We start from the raw sequence: 25,868 nt of genomic DNA, 5'->3' as shown, positions 1-25,868 counted from the left end.
TAACAAGGGAAAAATCCTTGAAGTACTTTGTGTAATGGTGTCTGGAGAACATAATGAGAACTACATAGATGTGCTGCAATTTTAGTCAGTTTTCTCCTTGCTGCATTGTCATTGGTATAGTTATGGTCAAATTTCACAGTAGTAGTTATGACAGATGTAGATGGCTGTAGACATGAAAAAATACTTGATTGTGATCAAAGTGTTAGTTAAAAATACTGAATTTGCTTATGTGGTAGGTAGTTTGTACGTATATTTTTATTATTTCTGCTGCTCTTAGAAAGTCTGATATGCCATATTCACATGTCCTCATGTTGGATTTCTACAAGTAGTACTATGAAAAGAGGTTGGGAAAATAAGTGAGAATGAGTAATTGAAATTCTGGGGACAGTAATTGATGCCTTTGAGACTGCAAGGCTGTAAATGTGAATTGAGGAATATATATATATATATATATATATATATATATATATATATATATATATATATATATATATACACCAAGTCCAATTTGATGTACCTGGATATATTCCCTCCCCCCTCGCTTCAGTTGTATCCCCCCCCCCTCGCTTCAGGTTGCATAGATCTCAGAGCTTGGTGGCAGGGTTGTTAGAATGCAAATTCTGTGACAGAATGCTCAGAAGTGTGTGTGTGTGTGTGTGTGTGTGTGTGTGTGTGTGTGTGTGTGTGTGTGTGTGTGTGTGTGGGTCATGGTTTATTCTTCCATCGACTTTGAGACCTGCAGTTTGAGGTGTAGTATATGTAAGGAGGAAACATAGCAAATAGTGCATTTTATTGTGGTGTGGCCACAATTCTTGGAACTGTTTTACTTAACAGGATTGTGTGTCGTACAGCAGAATGAACGGTTTACTGTGGCAATTGATTTGTGCAGTATGTTAATGGGAAAATATGACTTTTTTAAGCAAACAAAGATTTTATACAGGAAGTTAATATGCTGAATATTGCAGCTTGTTGAGTTGTTTCATTTGACAAACTTTTGGTTTAGTTTGTTCAGAATTAAGTTTGATTTGTGCAGTTGTATATCTGCTACTACCTGTGAACTTGACTTTTGTTTGTACAGCATCTTGTTGCTTTTATATCATTTTAGTTCTAATGCCTCTCGTGTGAATGTTTGTTCTGGTTTACGTATTCCTTTCGAACTTGCTGGTAAATACTGTAGAAGAAATATTCTGTGTTCAGCAGTGCTACACAGCAATGATAACATAATCTGAAGAGTGTTGTCCAGTCCTAGTGGGTAATTGAGTTGGTGCATTTAATCAATTGAAATGTATCTTAAGTCACAGTAACAAAGGGGTACCTGTAACCGTGGCAGAAATCCAAGCTACAAATAAGTGAAACCAACCACCATACAAGTACTGGCAACTTTCCATCACAGTCGGGTCGTCTTCAGAAAAAAGTTTAACAGAAAAACATCAGTTGATTAAATGAAAATCAAAAATAATTTCTGCTTCCTTTTTCAGTGAGCAGGTGTAACTCCGTAAAAAAAAGTGTGTGTGTACGTACGCGCGTGTGTTTATGTATGTAGGTGTAGTTTAAAAGATTGAATTGTCATCTTCACTTAAAAAAGAAGCTGACACGGCTGATTTTTGACCATACTGGCTTGTTTTGTGCAAGATCACAAGTAGTGGGGTTCAGGAAGTTTTCCATTTCCACACTGTAGAGTAATCTCGGAGTTTTTTTTATAATTACCAGGGGGCTGTAGGAAGCACAGCCTTCAACATGGGAAGTACAGGGGGCTTGTCCCTTGCAAAACAATATTGTTTTCTTCCTTTTTTTTTTTTTGATCAACCAATATAGTCAGTATGCAACTAAATGTGGTAGAGGTGTATGCGTGTGTACATGTATGTATGCATGTGTATGTGTATAATCTGTACACACACACACACACACACACACACACACACACACACACACACACACACACACACACACACACACACAATGTGTCCAATTGTCCATGTGTATTCATAGATACGGTTGCAACTTTGGATTTCACTAGTTCATTTTACTTCCATTTCGGAATGTTGACACACAGATAAGTGGGTTGCTGTTGGAGGTGGGAGTAGTTTATTTGTACGATAAGGTGAGGGTTAAGTAAATGAATAGCTTTATTGTGTTGACCAAAAATCAGCTGACCAAACTTGGGCATGTGGAGTCTGTCTTGTGTAGTTGTAGTGTTGCCAAGAGCTTTTTTCTAAGTTAAGGTGCAGACTTAGGATTAGTATGTATTAGTAAGCACATTCCTAATGCAGGCTATCCTTGACCCTAGCCCAGTAATGTAGCTAATGTGGGGAGAAGGGGCACCCACCCTGGGTGCATGGTATTACAGGACACCATTTGAAGATGCCGATTGATGGGTAGAGCGTTACCGGTATTCATTTCTGTAATGGTACTTCTGAATGCCATTACAGAAATGAATTTTTTCGGTACTGCTTATTAGGACTGCAGTTATTATTTTTTTTTTGCTCCTCTACTTGATGTTGAAGGGTACAGAAATGGACCTGGCTGGTCTGGAGTTTTAGTCCTTCAACACATGCTGCCCCATGGTGTGATAGAACCAATTCTTCCCTAACAGTTGAGGAAAGGTTTTTATTCAAGGATTTTTTTAGGCCAAAGAAAGTGCTTCGAAACTGGTTATGGATCTTTCTTTCCCAAACCTGTTTGTGATAACACCCAAGTTCAAAATGATGTCACTTTATAATATGTGACCTTTTTTCCCCTCAAAGATGTGTATTGTCACATCCCTCTTCATCCAGAATTCAGGTGTTTTTAAGGTTTTGTGTGAATGGCTCATATTATCAGTTCTCTGCCTTACACTTTGGACTATCCACTACACCAGGAGTGTTCACAAAGTTTCTATCTCCAGATGTCGCTCTTTGCTGGCTACAAGTTAATCATGTTTTTCCATATTTAGATGACTTGCTTATCTTCGCAGAGTCTTATTTTTTCAAAAGGTCAGGAATCTCTCACTTGAGTGAGTGATCTCTTAAACCAGCTGGGATTACAGAAGAATATTCAAAAGTCTGTTTTGACTCCTTCACACAAAATTGTGTTCCAGGGGTGTCAGCTAGACACCTCACTTCATAGACATTTGTTCTACAGAAAAAAAATATCTATATCTAGATCTATTTCCAAGAGTTTCCACTCTGACTTTAGTTACTGCAAGGGAAACCTCAGAATTTTAGGTCTCATGGTGTCTGATTTTCATGACACCTCTGGTAAGACTTCATATGAGAATGCTGCACCCCTGGAACAGTGGTGTATGAAGTCTCTTTGGTTCCAGCACCAATATCCTACGTCTTGCCAAATCCCTGAGCTGGGCCTTGTCAGAGAAATCTTTTGGTGGAGACAGCAAATATACTTAAATCCATGTCCCCCCTTCTCTTTCCGTGTTCTAAAGCTGTTGGTCACCACAGACGCCTCTGAATTTGCTTGGAAAGCAGTATCAGGAGGGACAAAAGTAAAAGTTGTATGAGACAACAAGGACAGATGCAAGGACATAAATACAAAACCGATGCTTTCCTTTATCAAGGCACTTGTCTCTCTGAATCATATTTATGCCCTGGGACCTCTTTAAATTGTTAAAGTAATACCACAGTCATGTGGTACGTCAGCAATCCAGGGGGAGCCAGGTCCATTCCCCGTTTACAGGCTAGCCATGTTATCCTGTGGTATAGCTTCACAGCACAGTCTCAACTTTACAGGCATCTTAAGTTTCATCAGAGCAAAATTGTGTGGCAGACGAGTTGAGCAGGACAAGGGAAAACCCTCAGGAATGAAACTAGGTCAAGGGGTCTTTCAGGATGTGATCATCTGTGTGGAGTTCCTGAAGTAGACCTACTTGCATCCACTCTGAACATTCAGCTGGCAAGATTTTGCTCCAGAAATCCATACGAAAAATCCTGGAAAAGAGATGCCTTTCCTTTTCCTTGGACAGGAATTTTCCTTTATGCTTTCTCTCCCTTTCCACTGATATTTGGGTACTACTGAAGATTCAGAAGGAATCTCCCAGGAAAATTTTGATGACTCCCTTCTGCCCCATGCAATAGTGGTTCTCCATTCTTTTGGAAATGGCCATGGGCAGTTGCCACAAACTTCGTTACAGACTGGCTCTACTTATAGACGATCAGGAGTGTTTGATACACCCCTACCACAATGAGCTTCAACTGACTGGGTAAGGCCGTAATTTCCTTTAGGCAGCAATTTACTGAGGATGTGCAGCAGGTACTAAGAGAGGCAAGAAAACTTGCTACTAAAAAAATCATAGATCTGCAAATGGGAAAAGGTTTTCTAATTGGTCCCAACAACATAACCAGCACCAATTCGGGGCTAGTTGGCCTCTGGTTTTGTAATAGTTGTGAGTTGTTATGCTGTGGCCTTTATTAATCCTCTGTCAGAGTTCATTTATTAGCCATTTTAGCATGTCTTCCCATGGATCTCCTCTTTCAATACATTCTTATGTCATAATGTTTTTGAAAGGGGTTTTGCAAAAGTGGATTCCAAGAAAACTGATATCCCCTCTTTGGAATCCTATTTTTTGTATTAGAGAAGCTAACACTTGTTCCATTTGAACCAACTAATCTGGCTGACTTGAGGTTCTTAACATGGAAAACAGTCTTACTGATTGCTCTGACCTCTGCAAAAAAGTTATCTGAGTTGCAAGCCCCTTCTGTGAGTAAGTCCTGTTAAATCTTCCACAGGGACAGGGTTTATTTGAGAACTAAGCCTCCTCTTATTTACTTTAAGCCAAATTATCCATACCCCCCCCCCCCCGCCATAACCTTTCCTGAATCTAAAAATGAAGGAGGAAAGGATATTCCATACCTTGGATGTACAAAGACCATTTGAGTACTGTCTTGACAGAAATAAATGTTTTAGATGTTCAGATCAGTTGTTATTTTCTTCTGAAGGTAAGAAGAATGGACAACCTTTGTCAAAGCAGACTATTTCCAAATGGTTGTCTAAGGCTATTTTTCTTTTGTTCTCACTACAACAAAACTACTCCAGGAAGGGTTGAAAGCCTACTCTTCCAGGGCTTTGGCCTCATCTACGGTCTGTTTGGAAGAGGTTGAATTCTTGAAATGAATAGTTCACAGATTATTACTAGGCTAACTTCCCTTGTGGAATATTTTAAGCCTCGCTGATCACCCAGTGTGAGAATCAAGCTCTGCACCTTGTATCTGTAAGGTAAGCCTTGACCATTATGCCAACCTCCCCCCCAGTATTTTAGAAGCATCAACTTGGACCTTTAGTCATAATTTTACAAAGCCATTACACTCTTAATTCCTTCTCTAGGTCTTGATCAGGTTTTGCCAGGACAATTCTCAATGGACTACTGGACCCTTCTCCTCCCACCTCCCAAATGTAATAAGCTAGGGTATTCTATCCCTATCACTAATGCTACTACAGCAGTGACTGGTATGATGACTATAGTACAGTTGGGTAAGTAAACTTATCTTAACTGTAGATGTTCAAATGACCACTGCAGCAGTAGCAGCTCCCTCCCTCCTTTTTGTTTTTGATGTTTGTTTGGCTGTGAGTACTTATTTTTTGTTGTTCCTAGCATTGTTCTTGAGGGTTAATCCTCCTTTTCTCTGCTGGCATGAAAGCTTTGTAGGGCTTTGCACCAAAACCTGTCTTTTTAGTCAGCTCAGCTTGAGCTGAGTGATGGTTTCGGTGAGTGGAAGGTGCTCAGAAACTTTGGAAGTTGTCGAGCTGTTCTATTCTTGACAGGATATAACCCCCATGTAGCCAAGTCTACTGCATCAGTGATCAATCGAACATACACTGATATGGTAAATGTACTTACACGACTGTGCTTTCTCCTGTTTTCTCATTTTCTGTCCTCATTTAATTCTGAATGTTCTCTCAATCAAGTATCTTTCTTTTTTCTGTTTTTATCCATCTGTTTCAGTGTGAATAATCCTTGTAAGTTTTTGTGTACATCTCTGTTTTGAACCAACTTTTCTTCAGAGTTTTATGTCAATTTGTCATCAGTTAATGTACTGACTTGTCTTGCATTTTGTTTTTCTGTTGCTGTATCTTTGCCATGTCTCCTTACTGTGTAACAATCACTGAATTCTTGCGTCTTTTGTAGCTTCAATGGCTACTGTCTTTTCCTGGTTATTGTTCTTGGTTTCTGTTTGTGTACGTTCTTTGCTGTCTCCTCATTCTTGTATTGAGTGGATGTATCAAGCTGCTGTTGTACTTCTTTTTCGGTTAAGTATATCTGCCTGCCACACTATATCCAGTGTATTCAGTCTTCTTCCCCATTCTTCTTAGTACTTTAAAATTTGGTAAATAGTTCTCGAATATTACATCATGAGTTAAATCAGGGCTTTACAGGCACACAGTGTGACAGTTTCCTAGAACTGTCTAAATATCTACATGTGAAAGGGGATGCTCTTTCATTAACCAGGAGAACATATAATACTACTGCTTCTTGGTTCTTACAAATCTTATGTTTAAACACCAGTAGACCCTTGACTGTGAAAGCCATGCTTACAGAATATAAGCAGTTTTGAATATCTCTTTGTTCTAAAAGTGCAGCACACTTCACTTATGTGATTATAATACAGTAACATAAGGCTGACTGAGTTATTTAGATTTTATCGCACTCTAGGAGTAACTTCCATTAAAGCATGCTTTTCTATTCCACATTTCTGCTATTTTCTGTTCTGTAGCGTAAAACATAGCAGTCTGAACCTTTCACATATCATTTGAAGCAAAATAATGCATTACCTGCTGCTTTTTGTTTCATAGTTTGGATTTCTTCTGCAGGTTTATCCTTGGAATTGCGAAGTTGAGTTTTAAATATTTTGATGGGATGCTGTCCTATCTCGCCTTCATTCTGTACTGGTTGGGTTCGGAACCAATCATCGGTTCTGATTCGGCCTATACAAAAGCTCGAGGACTTCCACCGGCTCGTGGCTGTAACCCTTATCCCATCATGCTAAGGGAAGACTACCCAGATCTCGTTTGTTGCTAAACAAGATTGGGTGCTTCCATTCAGGCTCTGGCTAAGTGGAAATTTTTTTTCTTCACTTTTTGTTAAAATTGTACTCATAACGGTTATTAAGTTTTTCTAGAGTGTTAGTAGGTTAGTTTGAGCTTATTTAGAATGTTCGCTTAGTTGTTTGGTGTTACCTTTGGCCGTCGTTTCTTCCTCTAGGCCTTTTGTCTACCTTCCTATCCCAGCCATTCTTACAAATAATTATCCAAGCACGTTTAAGTTAGAGAGCTTGGAAATAAGTTTTTCAATTTTAGTTTAACTCTACCATTCTTTCCCCTGGTAAGTTTAAGTTAGTGGGCTACCATTGGTCCGTTTAACTTAAGAGGGCCTTCCCTTTTCCCTCTATATATTTCTTCCTATTTAAGGCAGGTTCGTTTAACTTGGAGATCTGCCCCCTTTGTTTCCTAGTGGTGGTGTTTGTGAATATAAAAAAAAAAAAAAAATTTTTAGTACTGTATTTAGTAGTTAGTTATTATTGCTGTTGATACATAATGTTCTAGGATCCAAAAATATCAAAACCCTCTGTGTTTAAGAAATGTGACAAATGTAACCAAGAAATGTCATTGACTGATGGCCATGCAGGTTGTGTATATTTTCTGGGTGCAGTCCACCTTCAGGAATCAAGTGCCTTTTGCCATGCTTTCAGTCACAGAGTTTTGCTTGAGAGGAAGTACAAACTAATTTTAAGAGGACTATTAAATACCCCCCCCCCCTTTGCAGAGGCTATTGATGAAGGTCAGAGTTGGTCAAAAACTCCAAAATCCCCATCTTCCAGGTCAGAGAAGTCAGGAAAGAGATAATCTACCTCTGCTGCTCATTTGGAGCAAACAGAAAAATTGGAAAAAGAGCCATCCTCAGACCCGAAGGCTTTCGGGCCGAAAAAAACTTCCTCCTCTGCTCTTGCTGTGGTTTCGAAGTGGATGAGTTTCACATTCGGAGCTGGTCCTCAGTTCTGGAGCCAGTCTCATCAACTCTCGGATATCCCTTGCTTCAACCTGTGAAATCTCCCACCCCTTCTCTCAATTCTCCAGCAGCCTCTCAGACGATGTGGATCGTGTGGTGAGAAGACTTTTATGGACACCGGCTAAGCTACTGTGGACTCCAACCCAGAGGGATTCAAAGCCGACAGACTACCTCCCCTTTGATTCCTCCTCTGACCCACTCTAGGACCTCGGAGCCAGAGTGCCTGGATCTGATTGTAGTGAAACCGTTGGTACTGAGACCTGCCCCAGGATCTTCGGGCCTGGCTACCACTTCGACTTGCTTGGTTCCATCTGAACTTGAGGGGTCTAAGAGCCGACATTGTTCGGTCCGGTGAGGAGAGTCCGGTTGGACAGCTGTCCCTGAACTTTCCTCTCTGGGCTTCAGTGCAGGTGAGTTCTGCTCCGACATCGGTCTCAGAGCCCAGCCCCTTGGTTCTGGGGATGCCTTCTGGTTCTTCAGAGCTGGGAACCTCCTTGGATCAGGGCCGCGGGGGGACTTCGAGCTGATGAGGAGAGAGTTGTCACCACTGACAGCTCTGCTGTCAGGTTCAGGCATTCTTCCCCCAAAGGCAATAGTGTTTGTCTCGGGACCATCGCATCCACACAGACGTAGAGACCCAAAGTCTCAGGATCCCCCATTGGGTGAAACTGTCTCTTCTGAAACCTCCCAGAAATACCCTTCCAAAGAGGTCCCTCAAAAGAGATTATGCAAGAGGAAGCATTTAGGCTCCCCAGAGGAGTCCATCACCTCAGATACAGACCTCTATGAGTCTGAAGGGTCCCCACAGTTGCCCTCTGAGGATGTCGCCTTTGCAGACATCCTAGAAATACTTAAGCAGAGAGGTGGCTGGAACCCCATCAACCCTTCTGAGGAGGAGTCTGTATACCTGGAGGTTTTCAGGTCTCACCCTTCCACCACCTGGATGTCTCCACCCTTCAACCAGCTCATGAATGTAGTTAGTCTAAAGGCGTGGGAAGTCTCCAGACTTAGTGGAACCTGTTCCTAGGAGGCCAAATAAGTTTATTACCTCACCTTTGGTTAAGGAGTTTCTTGGCAAGGGTGTCCCAGTAGATGGTATGGTGGTGGCAGCAGCCACCAAGAAAGAACTTTCAGAGACATCCTTGTCTGTCCATCCACCGAACAAAAAGTATCGTACGATGGACAGATATGGAAAACACACCTTTTCTTCAGCAACTTTTGCTCTCAGATCACTGAATTATCTGACTCATCTTATTAGGCTTCAGAGAGATCTCCTGAAAGAGCTAGGAGATATCCTCCAAGCTTCTGTGGGGGTTTCGGACAAGGTTTCCTGTCAGCTCTCAACCTTTAATTCAGTGGACAACTCTTCCATGAGGCTCATTTCTTATGCAGCTGATGGAGCGAGTAGGGCAGTGGGTACAGGAATTTCCTTAGGGAGACATTCCTGGATTGCTTGTGTGATTTCACGGAACCCTTTAAATCTTCCGTTATTAATGCCCCTTTCGATGGCTCATCCTTGTTCGGACCTAAAGTTAAAGACACACTAACCAGGTGTGAACAAGAAAGAATGACACTCTGTGCCATTGGAGTTTGTTTCTCCCTTATTTACTAGACCTTGCCCCAATGGTCAGAAGTGGGGAAAAATGTGATTTTGAAAATCCAAGAGAGCTTTCCAGGACACACTTGGTGATCCTTCCCCAAGGAGCAGAGGGGGAAGTACCAATGAAAAACGCTGACCATATGGCAGAGGGGGTCTGCAGAAACAGGGCAACAGGGAATCCTTCCTTGGCAAGCCTTATCAGCATTCCTGAAAGGAGGCCCATCTCTCCATCTCTGGAGGCAGTTGGGGATCGCTAATCTTTGCACCGAAAGGCCTGGCTAGAAATTACAAAAGACAAGTGGATACAAACGATCATGTCCAGAAGCTATTCCATTCCCTTTTCCTTTTCCACCTCCAAAACAAAAACCGTCCCAGATGTTCCGCCGAGTCAAAGGGATCAGGCAACTTTAGAAATGCAAAAGTTGCTAGACAAGAGTCATCCAGACAGTCCCAGCAGACCAAATTGGATCCAGAACTTACTCAAGGTTCTTTTATAATTCCAAAAAAAAACGGGACTGGAGACCCTTTTTGGATCTTAGCAAACTAAACCAGTCCAAGTCTGTAAAAAAATTCAAAGTTCAGGATGGTGACACTGCAGTCGATACTTACTTTCTTGGGACAAGACGATTGGATGTGCTTGATAGACCTCCAGGATGCATACTACCACATCAAGATGGACAGGCAATCCAGAAGTCATTTATGCTTTCAGCTGAGAGCTAGTTACTACCAGTTTAGAGCACTGCCCTTTGGTCTCACTACAGCCCCCAGAGTATTCACCAAATGCATGGCAGTAGTCACAGCTCACTTTGAGGTGCCTAGGATTCTCTGTGTTTCTGTATCTAGACAACTGGCTCCTAACTGCCATCACCAAGCATCTACTAACAAGAGCAAGAGACACCACCATACAGCTTTGCTCTCACTTAGGGATCACAATAAATTACGAAAAATCTGCCTTTTTGCCATCTCAGCATATCATTTTTATAGGAGCAGACCTAGGTACAAAACACATGTTGGCCAAGATTCCCCCCAAAAGAGTTTGTCCTAGGACATCAAGTCCAAAATCTACTTTCCAAGAAAAAAGTGCAAGCAATAACTGTCATGAAAGTTTTGGGTACCATGGCAGCAGCAATAACCTTGATACCATTGGCACACCTGCATATGAGAATTTTGCAGTGACTGCTGTTCACTCAGTGGTCCATGCAGGAGTTGCCCATGTCTCACCAAATTATAACAGAATCATGCAAGAAAGACCTTAGTTGGTGGCTTCATTCCACTCAGTTGACCCTAGGCCGACCTTTTGTTCTTCCACAACCTTCAGCCACAATGATCACGGACACTTCCCAAATGGGGGGGGGGCATTATGTGGGAAGGACAGTCCAAGACACTTGGGGCGGGGGGGGGGACCACGAGGCCCACTTGCATATCAACATCCTAGAGATGAGAGCGGTGCTTCTAGCATTGCAAGCATTCCAATACTCTTCTGATACGAACGATTGCAGTACAGACAGAGACAGCATGTCAGTTGTGTGGTACATAAACAAGGAGGAACAAAGTCTTTCTCCTTCTGTCGAGAGGCCCAAAGAGTGTGACAATGGGCAATCTCTTCCCAGTGTTTTTTGACAGCAGCGCACATCCAGGAGAAATCCAATGTGATGGCGGACAAACTGCAGAGCTATTCTGATGCCTCACGAGTGGTCCCTAAAACAGGAAGTATCGGAAAAGATTTTCCGCAAGTGGGACCAGCCTTGCTGCAATCTCTTTGCCACGTCCATGAATGCCAAGTGCAGCAGCTACTTCTCCCTGATCCCCCCCCTCCGGAGTCATCAAGGGATGCACTTGTACACGATTGACCCTCAGGTCTCCTCTACTCTTTTCTGCCTTTTCCATTGATTTCCAAAGTCCTTCAGAAAGCCAGCTCATTGGGAAGAAGTTTAATATTAGTCGCCCCATAATGGCCTCGTCAATTATGGTTTCTCTTTCTTTGGCCTCATCTCCAGGAAGAGCAGTGGATTCTGGACCCATTTCCAGACCTCCTGACTCATTCGTCAGGGTTGCTGCACCCATCGGTTCAAGCCCTCATGTTGACAGCTTGGCTGCTCTAGTTCCACACACAGCCAGGCTTCCTGGCATTTCCCATTCGGTGAAACGTATCTTGATTTCGTCTCATAAGGCTTAAATCAGGAAGTTATACACAAGCAAATGGAGATTTTCCCTTTGGGCCGTCAATCACATTGACTGTTTCACTGCCCCTATACTTTCTATATTCGAGTTCTTGGACAAGCTTTTTAATAAAGGCGCAGCTGCGGCTACTGTTGGAGTTCAGCTAGCAGCTATATCCAACTTCCCGTATAGAAGAATGGCGACTAAAGGTAATGTCCAACAGACTTTCCTGAGGGGTACTATTTTACTCAGGCCACCCATCAAAGATCCTGCAGCACCATGGGACTTAAACTTTGTCTTGTCCAGTTTGATTCTTTGCCCCCCTTGAACCTGCATCATCCTGTGACTTGAAGTTTTTAACATGGAAGACCATCTTTTTGGTAGCCATCACTTCTGCTAGAAGGGTATCAGAACTACAAGCATTGTCAATAAGGCCCCCCTACATGTTTTTCAATAAAGATAGAGCATCTCTAAGAACAAACCCATCCTTCGTACCCAAAGTATGTTCAGAATCTAATTTGAATCAATCCGTAGACTTACAATTTTTTTCCCCAACTGTGGCAGCAGGGCAGAGTATAAGCTACACCAGCTAAATGTACATAGGCAATTACGCTTCTACCTACATAGAACAAAGGACTACAGAAAATCTGACCAGATGTTCTTCGTCTCACATTGCTGCAGTCATAACCTGTGGGTAGTCCGCTGTCCTCGGTCGGCCCGAATACCAAAGAGTTAGGCTGGCGTCGGTCATGGGCGCCCGGAGCTGACGTCAGTACGTAGTAGTACTTAAGCGCATGACCGACGCCATATCCTCAGTCTTTCTTGCCGCGTGGTCAGAAGCAGCGTTTGCAAGTGCCGTTCGGCGTTCTGAAATTTTCAATTTTCGAGTTTCAGACCGAAGACCAAGTTGGGCTAAGTACCCCGTTGGGGAAAATTTTTGTCTTTTCTTGTCTCAGTTAATCCGGATGTCAGAAAAAGTTAATAATTGTATTTCTTGTGGGAAGCAGATACCTCATAGGGACTATCATTCTCTCTGTATTCCTTGCTTGGGGCCTGAGCACGACGTAGTCGGGTGTCGCTTTTGCGCTAGATTTAATAAGCGCACCATTAAACGCAGATTAGACTGTGCTAGGTTGGTTTTCAGTAAGCGGTGTAACTACAACATGCCGTCGGATCCTCCGACGCCCGCTACCGCAAAAAAGCGAAAAGATAAATCTTTAAGGTCTAAACCGGATGAGTCGTCCGTTGCGGATGCCGGTTCTATGGAATCTACGGTTGAATCTGTGGATCCAGCCGAGGTCTCGGCTGAATCCCAGGGGGAACCTTTACTGTTACAGGAGTTGGCCTCTCAGGAGTTAGGCCAGGCCGAGGGTGCTTCTCAAGTTTCTGTGGTTCCATCCTTACAAAAGGTTATTAGGCCTTCTACTTCAGTCACTAAAGGCCCTGCTAAGGCTAGACCTGGTCTTTCTGGTACGGGCCATAGCCCTAGTTCTTCGGGCTCTGTTCCTAAAAAACATATGTTGAAAATGGCAGAGGATTTGATTACTTTGATCAGGGGTTCTATGCCCCCTCCAGAGAAGAGGCCTAGGGTGGAGAGGGTTAGAGGGAATGGAGCACTCCTCTGATTACTCTGAGTCCTCAGCTGAGGATATTCAGGATTTTCCTCCCTATTCAGATTCGGATGCAGAGGATTCCTGTCCTTCTGCTTCTCCTCCAGAGGATTTTTCCTTTTCTGAAACCTTGCATTCCATGAGGGAGCATTTCAAGTGGGAAGGTCAGGATTTTTCAGATTCTCGTAAGAGGCTTAGGGAATTTTTGTTTTTGCCACAACATAGACCTTTGGCTATTCCCCCTGTTTTAGATGTTGTTCAGGATGTTTTTCTGAAGCTTCCCTTAATCCTGATTCTTTACCCTGCCCTGTCAAGCCAGACAGGTATTACAGAGTTCCAGAGGCACATAAATATTTGTATAAGAGTCCTAGAGCTGACCCGGAAACTATTATTCAAGGGCCTAAAGGTGTCAGGGCTTCTGTGGTTAAGAATCCAGTTCCTTTGGATAAAGATTCTAGAGCGCTGGATAGGTGGGGTAAAAAAGTGTACACCTCTTCTACGTTAGCTATGAGGGCTTTAAATTGCCAATTTCATATGCTGAAGTATCAGAACTTTGTTAGGTCAATTAAAATCTAAGGTAGATGCTCTATCTGAGGGTATAGAGTGTAAGGAATTGCAGGACTTGGTTCATGCTTCAGATCAAGTTGGTAAACATTCCTTGCAGTGTGGCTTTGATGCCCTTCAGGCTTCTTCCAGGGTGGCTGCTACTGGTTCAGTTATTCGTAGACATGCCTGGCTTAAGGATCAAAATTTGTCAGAGCATGTTAAAGCTCGGATTTTGGATGCTCCTCTTCAATCTGAAGTTCTTTTTGGTTCCCCTGTGGAGTCAGTTTTGAAAAAGATGGAAGACAAAGCTAAGTCTATGCAGACGGTCAAGGAATTTTTGCATGTGCAGCCCCCTAAGTTTAGCAGGAATTGGCCTGCAAGAGGATGGTCTTACCCTTCTTCGGATGTTCAGTCTAAGGGCAGGTCTAGACGTGGTAGGGGCAGGGCTCACGCTCAGGGTTCTTTCAGACCTAGGACTTGGAGTTCTCCTGCACAATCTTCTGGTGAGGGCAGGGGTCAGCCTTTTCGTAAACAGACCCAATGACCTGTATCTTCAGCTGCCAGATCCTTCTTTTCTGGCAGCTCCTCTAGGAGGAAAGTTGGCACTTTTCAAACAAAATTGGCATTTGGTCACCCAGGACAAATGGGTGTTGGACATAATAAATCAAGGCTACAAGTTTTATTTTCACACTTTTCTTCCTTTCAAAGGCATGCCAGATGTACCTCCTCAGCAAAGGCTGGAGGCTCGGGAACAAATTTCTTTGCTTTTACAGATGGGGGCAATCCAGGTGGTACCTCCGTCAGAAGAAGGCCTAGGGTTTTATTCTCGTCTATTCCTAGTGCCAAAGAAAGGAAACACTTTGAGGCCAATTCTGGATTTGTCCATTCTCAATACATACCTAGACATTCCAAAGTTCAAGATGTTAACATTACAGCAACTTCTGCCTCTGCTAGGCAAAAATCACTGGATGGTAACTCTGGATCTCAAAGAGGCCTATCTTCACATTCCTATCAGGCCCAGCTGCAGGAGATTACTGCTGGCTGGTACTTCTCATTATCAGTTCTCTGCATTGCCCTTTGGTTTATCTACTGCGCCCAGGGTGTTCACAAAGGTTCTGGCTCCTGTAATAGCTTTCTTAAGACTGAGGGGAATACAAATTTATCCTTATCTGGACGATTGCCTGATTCTTGCTCAAGACAAAGACAAGTTACTTCAACACCTACAGTATGTAATGGCAGTTTTAAGGTGCCTAGGGTATTCTGTGAACGAAACAAAGTCCAGTCTAGTACCCTCTCAGGACATGTGCTTTCTGGGTGTGAGACTGAATACAGCCTCTCAGATGGCTTTTCTGACCCCGGACAAACAAAGAACTCTTCATCTATACTTCCAGCAATTATCAGTACTGTCCAGGCTGACTGCAAGGACAGTCCTTCAAGCCTTGGGGTTCATGGCATCTTGCATTCTGGTACTTCCCAATGCCAAACTGCATATGAGGAAGCTACAATGGTATCTCAAAAGTGTATGGACTCAACACTGCCACGATTTGGACACTGTCATTCAGATAATACCTTGCATCCAAAAGGAATTCTTGTGGTGGGCACAGGAATATCACCTAAACAAGGGACTCTCTGTGACCCGACCAGAGGCGAGTCAGATCATAACGACGGATGCCTCAGACCTGGCTTGGGGAGCACACTTCAATGGGAAATGGATTCAAGACACGTGGCCTCCCAGACTACAGCATTTGCATATCAACATGAAGGAGATGTTAGCAGTCCAGTTTGCCCTGATGGCTTTCAAGGGCCTACTTCAACCAGGACAGGTGCTGATACGAACAGACAACACTACAGTCATGTGGTACATCAACAAGCAGGGGGGAACCCATTCTTACCCTCTTTGCAGGCAAGCTATGATATTGTGGGAGACTGCTCTGAGTTTGCACATCACTCTTCAAGCACGGTTTCTGCCAGGGGCACAGAACTCCCTAGCAGATGTATTGAGCAGACAAATTGTGGATCCCCACGAGTGGAAATTGGATCTTCAAGTATTCCAACAGTTGACAGTGGCTTGGGGAACTCCAGACATAGATCTGTTCGCTTCCCCTCTAAGTTTCCAACTACCAAAATTTTGCACAAAGATGTTTCACCCAAAAGCTTGGAAAGTGGATGCTCTATCTTTCAGTTGGAACAACCTTCACGTCTATGCTTTTCCTCCTCTGCCTCTCCTTACCAAGGTACTCTTGAAAGTCAGGCGGGACAAGCCTTGCATGATTTTAATAGCACCAGATTGGCCACGACAGCACTGGTATCCTCTGCTGAGGAGTTTAATTCAGGAGCCTCCTTGGCCTTTGCCACAGCTTCCTCACTTGTTGTCCCAGTCAAGCAGTCATTTGCTCAATGTCAGGGTGCAGTCCCTGCATCTAACGGCCTGGCGAATTCTGTTTTAGAGCCTGTGGGTTCTCAGCTTCCTCAACAGGTTTTGGATGTCATTTTGGAAGCCAGGCGGCCCAGCACTAAAAAGGTTTATGCTGATAAATGGAGGAGATTTTTTCTTTGGAGCACAACAAAGGACTTTGTTGTCTCGGTACCTAATTTGAGTTTTACACTGCAGTACCTTACTGAATTACTAAACAAGGGTTTATCATTTTCCTCTGTGAAGGTTCATGCTGCAGCCATTTCTGCTCACTATGATTGTGACCCTCCTTTATTTTCTCACCCTTTGTTTAAGCAATTTCTTAGAGGGGCAAAAAATATAAGACCCCACGTAGAGCTCCTACTCCTTCCTGGGATCTCAATTTTGTGTTGGAGAAGCTTACTTTGCCTCCTTTTGAACCTGCAGCTACGTCGGAATTGAAGTTTTTGTCTTGGAAGACCGCCTTTTTGTTGGCCATTACTTCTGCTAGAAGGGTATCTGAATTGCAGGCTCTCATGGCAGTTGAACCCTTTCTGATATTCCACAAGGATAGAGTTTCTTTACGTACTAACCCTACTTTTATGCCAAAAGTTATTTCTGATGTGGCCTTGAACCAGTCTATCCATTTGCCTACCTTTTATGCTGATCCCCAAAATAAGAGGGAAAAAATCTTGCATTCTTTGGATATACACAGGCAGTTACGTTACTATTTGAGCAGAACTAAGGAGTTCAGACAGACTCAACAGTTATTTGTTTCTTTTGCTTTGAGTTCACAAGGGAAAGCTGTTTCAAAGCAGACTATTTCAAAGTGGATTGCTAATTGTATTGCCTTTTGTTATTCTCATCATGGGAAGAATGTTCCTGCTGGGATTAGACCTCATTCCACTAGGGCTACTGCCACATCTACTGCTTTTTTGAGGGGTGTAGCTACTAAGGATATTTTGGAAGCAGCTACTTGGAGTTCAGTTCACACTTTTACTAAGCATTACCATCTCCCTCTTTACTCCAAGTCCAGGGCTGGGTTTGCCACTGCAGTCTTACAGGGCATGTTAGCAGCCCCTAATGCTTTTTAGTTTGCCAACCTCCCTTTTCCTTTGCTTTGGGATTCTACCCACAGGTTATGACTGCAGCAATGTGAGACGAAGAACATAGTACAGTTTTGTACCTACCATAAATGTAGTTGTTTGAGGATCCACATTGCTGCAGTCCTATTTTCCCTCCCTCCTTCCCCTCTATGTTTTGGGGTTGTTGTTGTGGTTGTTCCTTAGGGATTATTGCTATTTTCTCCTTTGTGGCTCTGGCCTTTCCTTTTTTTAAGGCCTTCTGACATCTGGGGCAAGAAAGACTGAGGATATGGCGTCGGTCATGCGCTTAAGTACTACTACGTACTGACGTCAGCTCCGGGCGCCCATGACCGATGCCAGCCTAACTCTTTGGTATTCGGGCTGACCGAGGACAGCGGACTACCCACAGGTTATGACTGCAGCAATGTGGATCCTCGAACATCTACATTTATGGTAGGTACAAAACTGTACTTTATTTATATCAAGAAGGGTGCTTCCATGTCAAAAGTCACACCTTCAAAATGGCTTTCAGATTGCATTATCCTTTACTTACAAATCTCAAAACAGAGAACTTCTCAGAAAAGTAAAAGGTCATTCTTCAAAGGCTATAGCAACTTCATCTGCCTTTCAAGTGAGACTACCATTTGATACCATTTGTGCTGCAGCAACATGGGTAAAGCTTCATATCTTTCTCACTTATTTCAAAGTAGATTTGGACTCCAGGAACATGGCCTCCTTTGGGTCCACTGTTCTGAAGAATATTCTCCCTTAAGCCACCCAAGAAAGATGGTGTTAGGGACCCTGTCCCAACAAGTACAGAATGAAGGTGAGGTAGGACATCACATAAAGAAGTTATGCACTCACCATAACGTTCCATGTGGGCTTGTCCATCTCACCTTCATTCTTACATCCCACCCTCCTTCCCCCAGCCTTTCGCTCCTGGAGGAAAAAGCGATTGTGATTGGCATATAAAGTTTGGGAATTGTATTGCTTGTACTTAAATTTTGTCAGGGCTGATATATCCCTTTTTCTTTCTTCAGTTTGCTGTAGTGCATCTAATCAGTTTCTTCTATTTCCTTTTACTTTCAGTCAGATGAAATGGCAGAATTTTTGTCTGCTAAGTTCAAGTTTTCTTTGGTGGCTCAAAGCTCAAATGACAGCAAATTGAACTGCAGATCATCCTTCCAGGTTTGTTTCTTCATAGACAGCACAGTTGTGAGGTTGGCATGTATGTTGCCCAGCACAGTTGGCTATTGGTGTAGTTGTACCAGATATTGGTCATTTTCCACATGGGATTTCACAGGTTTCTATAAGTTCTCAGTGGTTTGCAGGCATCCAGGAAACCATACCATTCAACAATCACAGCACTGTAGGGAATTAGTAGCCCAAAACATGTTTTTTTTTCCCACTTGGCAGCATAGACATTGGGAGGATTGTACAACTGGCAAATCTCTGGCCAGCTGGCTGCATTCTCCTGTTGTGCAAGTTCAAGCAGACACTGGACACAGGACTATATAAAATAGAGGTTTATTGTGTGAAATAGTTCAATATACAAAATAAGAATCTTTTTGGCTTCTAGTTTGAAGTAAAATAACTGCCCTCTTGGCATCTTCTCCCTTAAATTTCATTTTACCGGTAGTGTTCAGTCTATGCAACCCCTCCTGGATACAAACTGTCATTGGCTACAGGTTTCTCCCAGGCCCCTTTTCATTTTGTATGAACAAGGTACTAGTTGTGCGTTCATCCTGACTAGTGTCTCCCTCTCCAGATTTCGAGTCTCTCTTCTGTATGCTTCTTTCAGGCAACCCTTTTGTATGCAACAGTTGTTTGGCAGCTAAACCTTGTTGTTTGGAGTACATGGTGTTGTCTTAATTGCAGTGAGAATATTGCCACACTCCGTATTGCAATATGCTTAAAGGAAAGTTACATTTTTCAAAATTCATTTTGCATAGTTAAAGGCATACTGCACATTTTCCAATGTTGTGTGTGTGTGTGTGTGTGTGTGTGTGTGTGTGTGTGTGTGTGTACACACACACACACACACACATATATATATATATATATATATATATACATATATATATAAATATTTGTCTGTACATATACATGTGTGTGCATGTACTGTATACACGCACACACATTTACATACGTACATATGTATTGCACTTTGAATCGCAGTTAATAAAGAAAAAAATATTGCAAGAGTCGCATTTCTTTGAAAATTCATGTTTACTCCTTAAATAGTTCCCAAATGCTGTTGAAGACAACAACAGTAAGTCCCTTAGATATTTTTTTTAACGCTGCAGACAAACATTCAAATATTTTGTCAAAATGAAAAGTACTGAAACTAGGTGATGTGTGGACTGAAGTACCTCAGTTGTCTTACGTAGTCCTTCGGATAAAACATTAAGTCAAAGGCCAGTCTGCCAAAGTTGGTGGTAGTTCTGGTGGATGTTAAAGATCCCATGGCACTTAAAAAAAATTTCCTCTAGGCAGTATGAATGCCACCTTGGATCATCCCTGAAAAGAGGACACTGGCCCAAAGGACGCCAACTCGGTCAACAAAGGGTAAATACATACATTTGTCAACTTCAGGGTTGACTCAGCAAAGATTGAAAGAGTTGTTGAAGCACCTCCCCATGGTTCATTCCATTGCCACACAAAATTTTATTTTATAGCATTTTCTGGTGCTGTTTTCATGTATTAGTTCACATTTGCATGCAGTTCTCACCACCAGACAGAAACACACACAACATACATTGATTGATTCATTCAGGCCAAGCGTAATTTTCACACAGGATTAAGTTTTTCATTCATGACTACTCCAGCACAACCACACACTCCCATGTGTACTTGTCTTTGCTTAAAGAAATGTGTCTGGGTATAATCAGTTTTCTGCAGGTATAATTAGTTTTCTGCAAACTTTGATTCCATCTGTACATCCATCCAGCTTTACCCTTTACTAGGTTATGGGGAAGCCGGGTCCATTCCTAGTAGCCAGTTGGCATGTTTTTTTAGCCTGCTGTGTATTGAGCACCTGTATGCTTACTACATGCACATATCTCTGTGCAGTTTGGGAGGTGCCAGGCTCTTTTTCTTTTATTTCTATACCAATATGATAAGTAGTCTTCTCTATATGTCCACTTTTAGATCTCTTGCTGCATACAAGTACTGTAACAGAATGACACTGCTACATTGTAGAATTACTGTTCTCTGAGTCTGCATGAAGCATGATATGTTCTTGGGCTTTGGTAATGAGTGTTTGGTGATAGTTGGTGTTTGTGGTCATGAGCATGAGGAGGAAGACCATGCTGTTTAGTTATTTTTTATGCTAATTAGTGGCATTACGTTCCTATTAAAAAAGATGCAAAAGTAACAGAGTACGCATGTGTTTGAACTTTAAGTACTTGTTCATCTTGAATGGTTCTTAGTTCTTCTGGGCTCCATATTATTTCTGTGTGCATAACAATTTGTTTCTATGAAAACTTTTTGTGGTGAAGTAGCAGTCAAAACTTTTCCAGGGTGGTAAGCATGGGCTTGTGGTAAATTGTACACACAGCACCACATAGGCTGTATTTGTGCATAGGTGTGTTGTATAGGTAAAACTAACTATTCATATTTCTTCACAGTGGGTCTGTATGACTCTACAGTAACTCTGCTGACCTCAGCTTCCTCACTTCTCTTTTATGTCAGATGTGGGTTGGCTTTTGCCACTTCAAATGCTGCATTTTTTTCCTGTGTGGGTGGGAAGTTTATGTAAGCTGGTAGTAGCTTCAGCATGCAGTGTCCACTTTTGGCGTAATTTCATCTTATTCATTTTGTGCTATACTAATGTGCCCACATTATATTTTTTTAGTTATTAGTAATTTATATTTTTTCTAACTAAAAATGATCAGATGAGGGAAGACAGTGACATGATTTGATTATTGGCCAAGTGTTTTCCTCTTTCTTACATTGCACTCTTGTGTTCTTAGAAAATATTATGTTTAACTTGCTTGCTGCCTCTATCATATAGGATAATCTGAATTTACTTAGTTGCATTACTTAGAATTACTATGTACTTTTTAAAACACCTTTAATAAATTAACACTTAAGACATTGGTAAACATCCATTACTAGAAAATATTTAACATTTTTTTCTAGTTACATATATTGCACATCTCATATGTTTTTTCTTTATAACTGTTATCAATCCAGTATTACGTGCATTACTTAAGTCCTGCCTTCCTTTAAACCTCACTCCTACAGAACATTATTCTGCATGTATTGTTCCTACCATTTCCAGTTATTTTATGTAATTTGCTCCTTCCCCTTTCTAAAGATTCCACTTAAGTTCTTTTGTTTGTGTTACAATATTCAGTATGTTAAATACAGTTTTAAATTTTGATTTCTATTTTCTAGTAATGGCTTTTTTGGCAGCCACCAGAATAAAACTTAAGCCCTTATGTCTAGGCAATTCAAACTAAAGGGGTGGCGAAAGCCACATAACTATGGGCTAGGCTTATAAATGCCCTTGGGCAGATAGCCTAGTATGAACCTATGAACCTATGAATTCAGATCCTTTGTCCCAGTTCAAAAGAATCATTTCTTCAGTTACACCCATTTGCTCACCCAGTATATTTGATAGAGTACTCCTGTAGGGAATTTCTAAAATTTGCCAACTCATTACACCCCCAAAGCATATGTTACCAGTATAACTACTAGATAGGGGCCAAGGGTACTAGCTGCTAGTATAAGGGTCTAGGAAACTACTAAAGGGGCGGTGAATACCGCACAACGTGGCTGGGCTAATATATGCCTTCAGGCAGATAGCTCAGTACCAACCTATGAACCTATAAAAATACCTATGCAAACACTTCCAAGCAAAAATCCTAAACATTCTAGACTTTGTTGCATACTTGGGAGCCATATGCATGCCCCCCCCCCATTATTGCCTTGTAAATTGCTTATTCAGTATCTCTTCCTAATCTTTTATAACCTCCTGTGATTCTTAACTCCTTCTATCTTTAACTGTTAATTGTTGAGCCTCATGTACCTCTAACCTTGACATGCTTAAGTCTTCCATTTTTGTTTTTTCTTGATTTCCACATCTCTGTGCATTATAGATGCTTTTAAAGTCTGCCAACTCATTACACCCAAAACATATGTTCAGTTACCTCTTTCTTCTCTATCACACTTCCAAGTTTTGCTGTTTACCTGAGGAAAAACTTCTTTGAGGTCTACTTTGATATAAAAATACCCATGCAAAGACTTTCATAAAATGATTCCAAACCTTCTAAACTTAGTTGCATAATTGGGAGCCATGCATATGCCTTCTGATTGATTTCTTGTAAATTGCTTTTCTAGTCTTTTTTTCCCAATCGTTTCTAACGTCCTCTAATTGATTCTTATAGTTATCATGCCATATTTTATATACCCTATTAATTATCCTTTTTTGACATCTGCTTCTGTTCTTGATTCAACTAAAAGCTCTACCAGAGCATATCATTCATTTAAAGTCCCCCATCCCTTTTTTTTGCTTGTACCCGACATCAAGTCCTCGTATGGAATGCCGTCTCTAGCCTGCAATCCAAATGTCTTCTTGGCCTCATCCATTTCTGTTACGGTTTTAGATTGAGTTATTTGCTCCCAAAGTCTTGCTTACTTTGTCAGGTTTCTCCAGTAAATTCCAGACCCTCTTGCCTGTTTTCTGTACCCCTACTTACAGTCATCCCTGTTAGCATAATCTCCTTTCTCCAGTCTCGTATTGTCTTAGGTTCTTGGAATATTTTCTGCTGTTTTATGATTGTAATATTCTGCATGGCTGTTATTATTGTCCGTAAGGGTCTGCATCCAAACTCCCACTGTCTTTATTTCTTGAACTTCTGCCATGCTTAATCATCATCCCTTTCCACTTTGAATTATAACCTTCTGCTTGTGTTGTATGTATGTGCTTTAACTGTGTGTAGCTGTAAAATATCCGTTGAAATCAAGTAAACCTAAACCACCTCATTCTACTGGAAGGATCAACTTATCCTACTTAACTCTTGCCCTTTCTCCCTCCCAGATAAATTCCTTCAATTCTTTATTATTATCCACAACTTCTCCTTGGGTTGATAAAAGTATACCTGACCCATATAAATGACTAAAAAAAATAAAAACTTTTTTCACTACTTACTCTCCATATCCATAAATAAGAGTTTCCAGTTTTTCAGTTTTTGTATTATCTTTTCTTTAGTGTCTTCCCACATATCCTTGGCTGCCATAACAAAAGTCTTTTTAATCTGTACTCATAGGCACTTCATCTTAGCATGCCCCCATAAATGTGGATATTGCTGAACCAGTTTGTGTATGGGTACATAATTTACGGCTGTAATCTGTTTTATCTTCATTAATTTTTTATCTCAAAATTACTTGAAACTGTCTCGGAATGTTCCACAACATCGGTATGTCCTTTTCTGGATTTATCAGGTACAACATAATATTGTCTGCAAATAACGCCAAGTTTTCTTGATTGCCATACCAATTATAGTCTCATATTTCTGATTCCCTCATTTTCTTTGCCAGTGGCTTTCAATGTAAAGCAAATAGCAAAAGGGAAAGAGAACACCCCTGCTTGGTATATCTGTTCAAACAAAGTTTATCTGAGAGGAATGTTAATTCTTGCCACTGATCCGTCATACATCCTTCAAATTAACCTTATTGTATCAGAGAATGCAAATGCTTTCAGTGCCCTACTCATAAAAATACCAGCTTACTTTGTCCGCTCTGCATCAAATACTCACCAACAAAAGTATTTTCTTATGTTCTGCTTCCCTCTTGATCATCATTGTTCTATTAATGTCAAATGTTTGCCTCCTTTCCACAAAAACACACTGATCCATGTCTGTCAATTTTGGCAACACCTTTGCCATTTTTTTTAGTAAGTGTAGATGTAAACACTTTGTAATCATTTTTAAGATTGAAGTGGGTCTGTATGAAGCTGTGTCTGAAGGGTCTTTGTCATCTTTAGGGAACACAGCCACCACAGCTTTCTTCCAAGATGTTGGTGCTTCCCACCCTTTTAAAATACTGTTAAAATCTTCCATAGCTTTATCACTTTCTTCCCCCCTAATTTCCAAACTTCCAGAGGAGTACCATCTGTTCCTGGAGACTTTCCTGAAGGTAGATTATACTTCACTGTTTTTATCTCACCGCTTCCTGACTTAACTGTTAGTTGTTGAGATTTATGTACCACTAATCTTTGGCATAATTGAGTCTTCCATAAATATTTTCATTTGTACTCTTTCTTGATTTCCACACTTGGCTGCTTTATAGAAATGTTCATAAAATTTATCTAAAAACTCTAAAATGTCTACAGGATAGCTGATTAGTTTTCTTTTTATAGGTTCCCTAAATTTGGTGACAATCCTTGCAATGTTCTGTTGCCTAAGTCATGCTAAAGGTTTTTTGTGATCTGGATGTGTTAAATAGTTGCTTAACTGCATTCTTCATAAACTTGTGTTTTATCCCGATTCTCCCTTACTTTCTCTTTAGTACTCTGCGTTTGCTCCACCTCTTGCTCCACAATATTCCCCTTATTCTGCAATACTTTAGCATATGTCAGTCCCTCTAAGTAATATCTGTTGATAACCATATCTCTCTTATTTTAATTGTAGTTTTAAACTCCATTTTCATTTTATCCCTGTCACTAGCTATAACTTCTGAAGAAATTTGTCTTTCCTAATAACTGAATTTCTCCTTCCTTTTCCTTAAATTCCTCTCTTTTTAACAGGTAGATGGGAAGGTGCCAATGTATTATTTTTACTTCATTATCCTGCATTTTTATCTTAAGTTTTATTGGTCCGTAATCAGAAATGGTTACTGGATGTGTCTCGAAGCTTTTGATTAAATGGACATGTTCCTGCAAAATATAATTTCTGTTTAGTGTAGCCCAGTTATTGTACCTTGGAGAATAATATGTAAATTCTGTTTGAGTTCCTTCTCCTGAATTCATATCTTCCACACCAAATATTTTCATATTTTTTTTTTCAGCAATCTAACCTGTTTTGTTATCTTGTCCCTTCTGGGTCCCCTGATGCATCTTCACTATTGCAAATCAAATTCCGATCCCACCAATAAATAATGATCCCTGCTGAAAGCTGGTTATTTTTCCCCAAAATTTCTTAAACTCCATAATAGCAGTTTTTGGTGGAATATAAAAACATGTCATTGTAATCCTTCTCCTTTGCCAGTATCCCCTTATTACCATAAAACTACAGTTTTTGTCTTTTTTTCCCTCTCTTGTCACAACAGTGTTTTCTCCTTCACCTTTTCTGATTTATTTTCTTTCAGGTTTTCCAGATTTTTTTGCTGGTATCCATGCAGAGTGTTTACTAGTTAGTAACTGATTTTTAATAAAAAATATTTTCAATAATACTCCTTTTTCTCAAGTTTCTTTTTTCACTCTGCAAGAGCTGAAGTTATGCTCTTGGTCAGTGTGGAGCCATCTTGGAAGTCCTCT

At 41.2% G+C, this 25,868-nt stretch overlaps 1 protein-coding gene across 1 annotated transcript in view; it reads left to right on the top strand.

Moving 5' to 3' along the window:
* UTP6 (UTP6 small subunit processome component) overlaps positions 1 to 25,868 on the top strand; it is a 1,596,914-nt gene that overhangs the window by 639,517 nt on the left and 931,529 nt on the right. The window lies entirely within an intron of this gene.

The sequence above is a fragment of the Protopterus annectens genome, chromosome 4.part0 (assembly GCF_019279795.1).
Source record: "Protopterus annectens isolate FY-2018-M chromosome 4.part0, PAN1.0, whole genome shotgun sequence".
Taxonomy (NCBI): Eukaryota; Metazoa; Chordata; order Ceratodontiformes; family Protopteridae; genus Protopterus; species Protopterus annectens.
The sequence above is the reverse complement of the archived record's forward strand: the minus strand, read 5'-3'. Positions and strand labels throughout refer to the sequence as shown.